The sequence below is a fragment of the Amphibalanus amphitrite genome, unplaced genomic scaffold, assembly GCF_019059575.1.
Source record: "Amphibalanus amphitrite isolate SeventyFive unplaced genomic scaffold, NRLGWU_Aamphi_draft 000967F_arrow, whole genome shotgun sequence".
In the NCBI taxonomy this organism is placed as follows: Eukaryota; Metazoa; Arthropoda; class Thecostraca; order Balanomorpha; family Balanidae; genus Amphibalanus; species Amphibalanus amphitrite.
Window position 1 is genome coordinate 1 of NW_024882461.1, and position 8,236 is coordinate 8,236.

The 8,236-nt window shown below is 49.0% G+C and overlaps 1 long non-coding RNA gene across 1 annotated transcript; it reads right to left on the reverse strand.

The window, feature by feature from the left end:
- Positions 1 to 412: 412 nt before the first annotated feature.
- On the reverse strand, positions 413 to 5,577 carry LOC122368682. Its single transcript, XR_006254277.1, has 3 exons — positions 5,419 to 5,577; positions 4,975 to 5,046; positions 413 to 475 (listed from the first exon to the last, which is right to left on the reverse strand). It is a non-coding gene; the product is annotated as an uncharacterized LOC122368682 (long non-coding RNA).
- Positions 5,578 to 8,236: the final 2,659 nt, after the last annotated feature.

Sequence of the window (8,236 nt, forward strand, 5' to 3'; positions counted from 1 at the left end):
TGCTTTTCAAAGACGTGTGAATTCCAAAATTTGTTTTTCCTCTCCCAAAAAGCTTTTTTTGGTTTTTGAAAAAAAATCCTCATGGCATGAAATAGAGCTTTGCAAGCTGGTCACAATGGTGTAAAAAACGAAAAATGACCCAAAATTGACATGTGGGGTTTTGACTTTGGACGGCAGAATGTGTTGGACTTGGTGCTTCATGCTTCCTTGTCTGCCGTTTTCTTTGTTTGTTAGCCATTGCCGCAAGATACATAGGTGCCTCTACTATCGAGTCTAAAAAATCGGGGGGGCAAACCATCAACATTTATTGTTTCTTTGCATATAAAAAGGTATACAAATTTCAAAGAGGGTATTTAATGCAGGAAATTTCAATACGTTTATGAAATAATGCAACACGTAAAGCTGATGCAGGCGATGTAAGGCGCCAAACCTTTCACTTACTTTTTTTTGCGGTCCTTCTTCCGCTGTTCATGGCCTGTGGACATTAAAAAATATAGTTAACATTAGGAATAGAACCACTTAACCATGTAATTCTGTTAACATTACATGGTTATGCATGAGAACATAAATTTGGCCGGGGCGTCGCAAGTCCATCTACGACACGTCGCAAGTTACGACACATGTCCCGTCGCAAGTTGTGTCGTAGCGAAAAAGGAGGGATGTTGAGGAAAGAGGGGTTTCGGAGGATACGACAGAACGTAGCTACGACGAGGCTTAAATACCCGCTTTACTCGAGAATTTAACCCGCGCACCGACGGGGGGGGGCGGATATCCGCCCCCCCTGAGGTTTTTCGCGAATAGCGGGAAAACCGTGGCGCGTAGCGCCGCGAAATTTGGTATGACTATTCCCTTATCAATTTTACACATGTGTGCAAGTTTGAACCTCCTACCTTTCAAGGTCAGGTCACCAGGTCACTTTGAATGACCCAACCTCAAGTCACTTTTTTGCAACTTTGTCACCGTGCCAGAGCTACAGTAGATGTCGGAGGCCTTTGAAAGTCGCAGGATGTTATTAGGTCATTAGTAGCTACAATTTGTATATCTCGGAATTTTGATATCGGTGACCTAAGGTCAGGTCAATTTCGCGACCTCCCCATTATAAGTCAATGGGGGAAAAATCAACTCCCTGTTTTTACCACTAAAACGGGTCGGAATGGCCCCATATACCATACATGACTTCATATACGATCAACCTTCACTACCTTGAGGTCTGTTTTGCTGTTGGGCAGCTGTGAGGTCATGTGACGTCATCAAAGGTCACCAAAGGTTTTTGGCCAATAACTCCGTACAGGAACAAGATACAGACGCGTGGATGGTCTCATTGTGTTCAGCTCGTCAAGACGCATCGAATGATATACATGATGACCTCGAGGTCACGTGACCTGAGGTCAACCTTTGACCTTGACCTTTCGAGGTCAACATATATCATTCGATGCGGATTGACGAGAGGATCACGATGAGGCCCTTAGTTTGTTCCTATCTCGACTAATTCGAAAGTTATTCGAGAAAAACTATCTCCATATTTAGCGCCGCCATTTTGACTTTTTCGACCCCTGTGACGTCATCTTTGACCTGACCTGAAAATGACCTTAGTAAAAATTGTAGATCTTGACCGTGCGTATCCGATGCCGTTTACCGCTTGTCGCTATCTTGCTTCGTTCTCGAGATCTCAGGGGGGGGGCGGTCATCCGCCCCCCCCCCCCCCGTCCCCCCCCCCGTCGTACTAAGTTGGCGCAGACCCCCGTCGGTGCGCGGGTTAAAAGGCTACACGATCAGCTGATCCCGTAGTAAACGTCAGTAAGGTCGAAAACTCTATCACGCATAACGGAACATTCGCCTTTCTGGTTTGAGAGCTTATGAGACAGCCAGGTCAAGCATGTTCTCTGATTCTGAAGCTTTGTCTCAACTGGGTGACTTGTGATCGCTAACGCTCACATAATTTGCCATAAAATTTGGGGTCGATCACAGGAGATTCGTGGCTAAAGAGCATCTAGAAGCTATGCTTTAGAAGAAATGAGTTCAGAGAGTTTGAAGTCACAGAGAGGTAAGAGAGTTGAAGTTGGAGGTCACAATTGGAGGTTACAGAGGTCATCTGGGACACGTCAGGTCACAGAAGTCAACTTGGGGACACGTCAGGTCACAGAGGTTAACTTTGGGTCATCACAGAGCTCAATTGGAGGTCAACTGGGACACGTCAGGTCACAAGAGTCAGCTTGGGGTCATCAAAGAGCTCAATTGGAGGTCACGGAGGTCATCTGGGACACGTCAAGTCACAGAGGTCAACTTGGGGTCATCACAGAGCTCAATTGGAGGTCATATGGGTCATCTGAGATACGTCAGGTCACAGAGGTCAACTTGGGGGTTATCACAGAGCTCTATTGGAGGTCATGGGGGTCATATGAGACACGTCAGGTCACAGAGGTCAACTTGAGGTCACCACAGGGCTCAATTGTAGGCCATCTGGGGACACTTCAGGTCACAGAGGTCAACTTGGGGTCATCAGAGACCTCAATTTGAGATCAGCTGGGACACGTCAGGTCACAGAAGTCAGCTTGGGGTTATCAGAGGTCACTTAGAGGTCATAGAGGTCATCTGGGACACGTCAGGTCAGAGAGGTCAACTTGGGGTCATCACAGAGCTCAATTTGAGATCATCTGGGACACGTCTGGTCACAGAGGTCAGCTTGGGCTCATCACAGAGCTCAATTGGGACACGTCAGGTCACAGAGGTCAGCTCGGAGTCATGAGAGAGCTCAATTGGAGGTCATATAGGACTCGTCAGGTCACAGAGGTCAACTTGGGGTCATCACAAAACTCGGAAGTCATCTGAGACACGTCAGGTCACAGAGGTCAGCTCGGAGTAATGAGAGAGCTCAATGGGAGGTCACGGAGGTCATCTGAGACACGGCAGATCACAGAGGTCAACTGGGGTCATCACAGAGCTAAATTGGAGTCATGGGGGCCATCTGAGACACGTCGTTTTTGGAATTGGGAGAATCTTTTGGGGGATGCCCCTCGCAACGTCCAAGATCGCCTTTCTGGACTCGCCAGTAGTTGCTGGAATGATATAAGGCTGCTTTGTATCCCTGAATACCCCAATGAATTTGAATATAACATATTATGCACCATTTTTAACACTCGCTGGCACGGATTGAGGCCTCACAGATGACCCGTCGGTTCAAGCTCTATAACTCGCGTTAGCGTCAACGGATTGTAACCAAATTTTAACTCAAGTTCAAACAATTTTACACTAACCATGTAAATTTCGTGACCATGGCCCGAATGACCTGTGACCTGTGACCTCTTCCTCAAAGCAAGGTTAGCTTACGACACAACTTACGACTGCTATTTCAAATTCGTAAGTTGTGTCGCAAATCAGGCAACTTGCGACAGGCTTTACTACTTAAAGGGACTATCCCACCTTTAACATGGGGTTTGAGTTGAGATAGCCAAGTTTGCGGCGAGGTTCAGAAACCTATATCTATCTAGGTTGCAACCCCCGCGGCCTCCTGGTGTTGAAGAAATTCGTTCCCTTCATTTGAAAATGGGCCTTGTACAAGGCCCTATCTTCAACATGGAGCGACCGTTAGTGTGACGTCACCTCGTTTAGTCGTTCTGATTTAAATGGGTTTGTTCGTTGAAAAATCGCTTAAAACTTGGTCTGAACTTTGTTGTGGTGCCTACAAAGTAAAAAGAATCTGCTTTATGACAGTAATGTGGCCTGGGGAAGGAGGTAATTTTGGGCTGTGACGTCACATATTTGAAAGTTTGTGTTTGGAATATGGGAAGTCTAAGATGTTTAATGAAAAATAAATGCCAGAACCGTGTTCCTGGTCATCCAATCTATAAAGTCGGGCACAATTTAACTGGTTTTAATAACATTTTAGAAGGTGGGATAGTCCCTTTAAGTAACGCTACTCATCGATTGATCCCTCCAAAAACGACTTACTACACAACTTGCGACACGTCGCAGTTACGACGAGGCTTACGACGCTCTGGATTCCTCCGGCCAAAAAGATCTTTTCGCTTCATGTCTTGTTAAAGATTTTGAGTTTGTCGTTTCGTTAGCACGACGTCCCCTAAACCTGCACCTGTCTACTGCTTTTTTTTTGCCACCCCGAACAAGAACGACTGAGGAGGGGGGGGGGGCTTGATACGACCCCACTTACGTTTCGCTCCCATGGAACTAAAAACAGCAAATTTTCATGGGAAAGGGGCTCATGAGTCCTCGCTCCCTAACTACATCAATATTTAGAGGGTTTGCATGATAAAAGCCAGCATTAAAAATAAAAATGGCGCTTTTCAGCACGAAACGCTACGTGTCTCGAAAAAAAAAACATAAAAGCTAGAACAATTAAGATAGCATTCGATAACTTAGAACAAGCCCTATCGAGCTTTATCAAAATATTTTGTCTCAATACGTTAAGCTCAAGATTTCACCAAAGGAGACGCAGTGAGTGTTGCTTAAATACTTTTTTTGCATATGACATTTCATATGTAACAGATTTAGCAAAATTGCAAACGAGGCCGAGGGTAGACGAGGTTGGGTGGCGGGCGGCGCTTCACGCCGCCATCGAGCTGCTATTGCAAAAAAAAAAATCACCCATGGGTCGGATTCCCTCCCTCCTCAGACGGACGTGAGTAAAGGCATTCTCGCATGGACAATGCAGTTATTGAGCGATACGCTTATTATCCTGCATCGATCGCAGTGCTTCAATAAATGCATATGAACTCACCTATGCAATTGCCCTCCCACTATAAAACTTCAGGCCGGACTATAGTCTGTTCCATATCAAGCTTGCGGTCGGAGTCCCCTTGGCAGTTCCAGGCAATTCGCTGAGCGCGCTACTCCATTCAATAATTTGAGTCTTAGAATGTAAGATGTATGCACAGAAATCACGCACTGCCTTCAACAGAGCACTTCAGCCGCAAGCTTGACATGGAACACACTATAGATGTAGTGAATGCGCCTCACCTCCTTCATCGTCCTCTTGGCGATCATCAGCCGGACCGCCCTCATTTTCAGAGCCTGGCTCGTCGAAGTCCTCTGAAAAACCGTCTCTGTCAGATTTAAGAATATGTGTGATGCAAAATAAGTGCCTGCCATAATGGGCAAGCATTTCTGAAAAAAAAACGCTGAACGGAACATATGTGCTACGGTGGTACCCGGACTGCTTTGGCTATCCGCGCTCGTCCTTAATCTGAAGTACAGCACCATGGGTCTGCATATAACCTAGTAGTACCAGTGAACTTTAACGGTCTTACATTGCCTTCGCTCTGTACGATTCTCTTCATGGTGTTATTGCATTGCCTCTTTAACACTACATTGCAAATTAATGCTTTAACTGCATGAAATGTCTGCTAAAATGACAGACGAATGGTGATGTTACGATTAGCACATGTACAAACGATTAGTTACCTTCAGTGAGCATCTCCTCCAGGCTCCGTCCGCTATATTTTGAGAGGCATCCTTCGTCCAGCTTCATCATCAGGATGGAGGCACGCGTCAGTTCGTGAGTAGCGTCTGACAGTCTGTAGTACCCACGATGCACGTCTTTGTCATGTCCCATGTGCCGGTGAGCACCTCCATATCGAATTCACCCATCTCTAGAATCTGGGACGTTGTAGCACAATATTTCCGTAGTTTTGTTGCATGGAAGAGATCTGCCCTGTTTAGTGCCATGTCCGACAACTGCTCTTTAAGCACCACGCCTGCGTTGTAGTGTCCTGTAGTCCTCGCCAGAGGGTTTGCGAACAGATACTTGTTATCCTTGTCAATGTACGTCTCCCGGTTGTCTACCAGTAGCTGCAGCGGAGCCGCGCAGTCGCTCGGTATCAGGGTGGGGACCTTGTTCCCGCACTTGCCGCGGGACATGACGACGTCGAGCTCGTTGAACAACTTCTTTTCTGTTTCACCCATTGACTTGTTCACTTCTTCTACCGTCTCTTGTTTGTACATCTCTCGGTTGATCCATGATTGCAGCAGGATGCTGCTAAGCTCCTTAGGACGGCGTTTGTTGAATACTAGCAAACGGGCGAGAACCGCTTTGCTCAGCCTTGCATAGTCTGTCATGCCATGTATTCCCTTTTCTGTCATTTCTTTCACTCGTTCCTTCATTTTTTCGGTGAAAAGCTTCAAATCGCTGGTAAAGGGCAGCATGTCTTTCTTGTCATACTTGTTCGACTCGCGGTTCTTCAGCGCTACGCTGCTGATCTTCACATTCCAGAATTGGTCCACGTGATACAAGAACGCCTCAGCATCTTTCACTTCGCTTTCTTCTTTCTTGATCAGCGCAATGCCCTTCTTGAGAGCAGCCAGCTGTCGTAGTTCGCCTCCAATCCGCATGGCCTTTGAAGGAGTTTTGTATGTGGGCAGCCCCGTGTGGGCGTTTAGCTTGTCCTGCTCAAACCCACAGACGGATTTGGTGGCACTTACAACCGTATCAAATCCTTCGCCATTGATCAGCTCTTGCATGCTCTTTCCGGCTGCTTGGACAACTTCGCCCATCATCCTTAGGCGCTGGCTTATCTGCGCAAAACCCGACCTTCCAAGTTTCGCGTGCAAGTTGGCACCCCACTTCTTCAGGAGTTCATCGTTCTTTATGGTCTTCGTAACTGCATCGTCGTGCATACGAGACAATATGTCCTTGTGATACCCAGTATTTTCTTCTTGGCCGTCACTCAGGAGCGTCCGGCTCTCTGCCAGCACCGTGGGAATGTCTGGGCATTCTGTTTTGCGAGCCACACAGTGATGTTTTATGTGCTGCATCATGTTGGTTTTAACCACAAAAAGATAGCAGTAAGGACATGGCACGTAGTCGTCCACGGACGCCTGGTCCGACTTCCTTCCCAAGATCATGTCACCTTCACCCCTTTGTAGGACGAGTTTGTTGTGCTCCATGTTGCCTTTGTTGATCATCACGGTGATTTTCATTTTTCGTTCCTGCTCAGAATCACACTCCTGTATCCTTGACTTCCTTCTCGTCACGGTGGACCGTCTTGATATGGCGCCATATCAGATTTCTCTTTTGCTTGCAATATATGCAAACATTTTTTTTCCGCACTTCGCCGCACGATGCGCCGTTCCTCGCCGACTGAGATGTACGCGACTGAGAACTGTGCTGGGGCGGAGCCACCTCAACACCGTCGCTGACATCAGACTCAGCTCCCTGTTCTCCGTATTCGTTCTCCTCCAAATGGTGGTTCTCGGGAGCCGTGATCTCTGTTTGATTGCACATCAAGTGCTCAGGAAAAGTCCATGTGCCATGGTCCCCTGCATCCTGGACTGAAGCCCTCGAAGTAGAGCAGGTGGGTGACATAAGGTCGTACTCGCTTGCAGAGAACGGCGTCATGTCGATCAGTTCAGTTGGCAGTGCTGTTGAATAAGAGGTTTTTACTGACCCACAAACTCCCGTCTCAGAGGTAGGTGGGGAAACACGAGACGGGGCTCCAACCGTCGCCCCAGTAGTTGTACACAGATGAAGAGCATCCCATCTTCTAGCGTCCGGGGTCGGGACGGGCGGCAGGCCTCCAGCCGCAGTCTCGGAAGTCGCACGCAGATGACGGGCATCAGCCCGCCTTCCCGCTTCAGAGGTCGGGACGGGCGGCGGGGCTCTGGCCGCAGTCTCAGAAGTCTCACGCAGATGATGAGCACCCCACCTTCTAGCGTCCGCGGTCGGGACGGGCGGCGGGCCTCCGGTCGCAGTCTCAGAAGTCTCACGCAGATAAAGAGCATCCCACCTTCCAGCGTCCGGGGTCGGGACGGGCGGCGGGGCTCCGGTCGCAGTCTCAGAAGTCTCACGCAGATGAAGAGCATCCCACCTTCTAGCGTCCGGGGTCGGGACGGGCGGCGGGCCTCCGGTCGCAGTCTCAGAAGTCTCACGCAGATGAAGAACATCCCACCTTCCAGCGTCCGGGGTCGGGACGGGCGGCGGGGCTCCGGTCGCAGTCTCAGAAGTCTCACGCAGATGAAGAGCATCCCACCTTCCAGCGTCAGAGGTCGGGACGGGCGGCGGGGCTCTGGCCGCAGTCTCAGAAGTCTCACGCAGATGATGAGCATCCCACCTTCCAGCGTCCGGGGTCGGGACGGGCGGCGGGCTCCGGTCGCAGTCTCAGAAGTCTCACGCAGATGGAGCATCCCATCTTCTAGCGTCCGGGGTCGGGACGGGCGGCGGGCCTCCGGTCGCAGTCTCAGAAGTCTCACGCAGATGAAGAGCATCCCACCTTCCAGCGTCCGG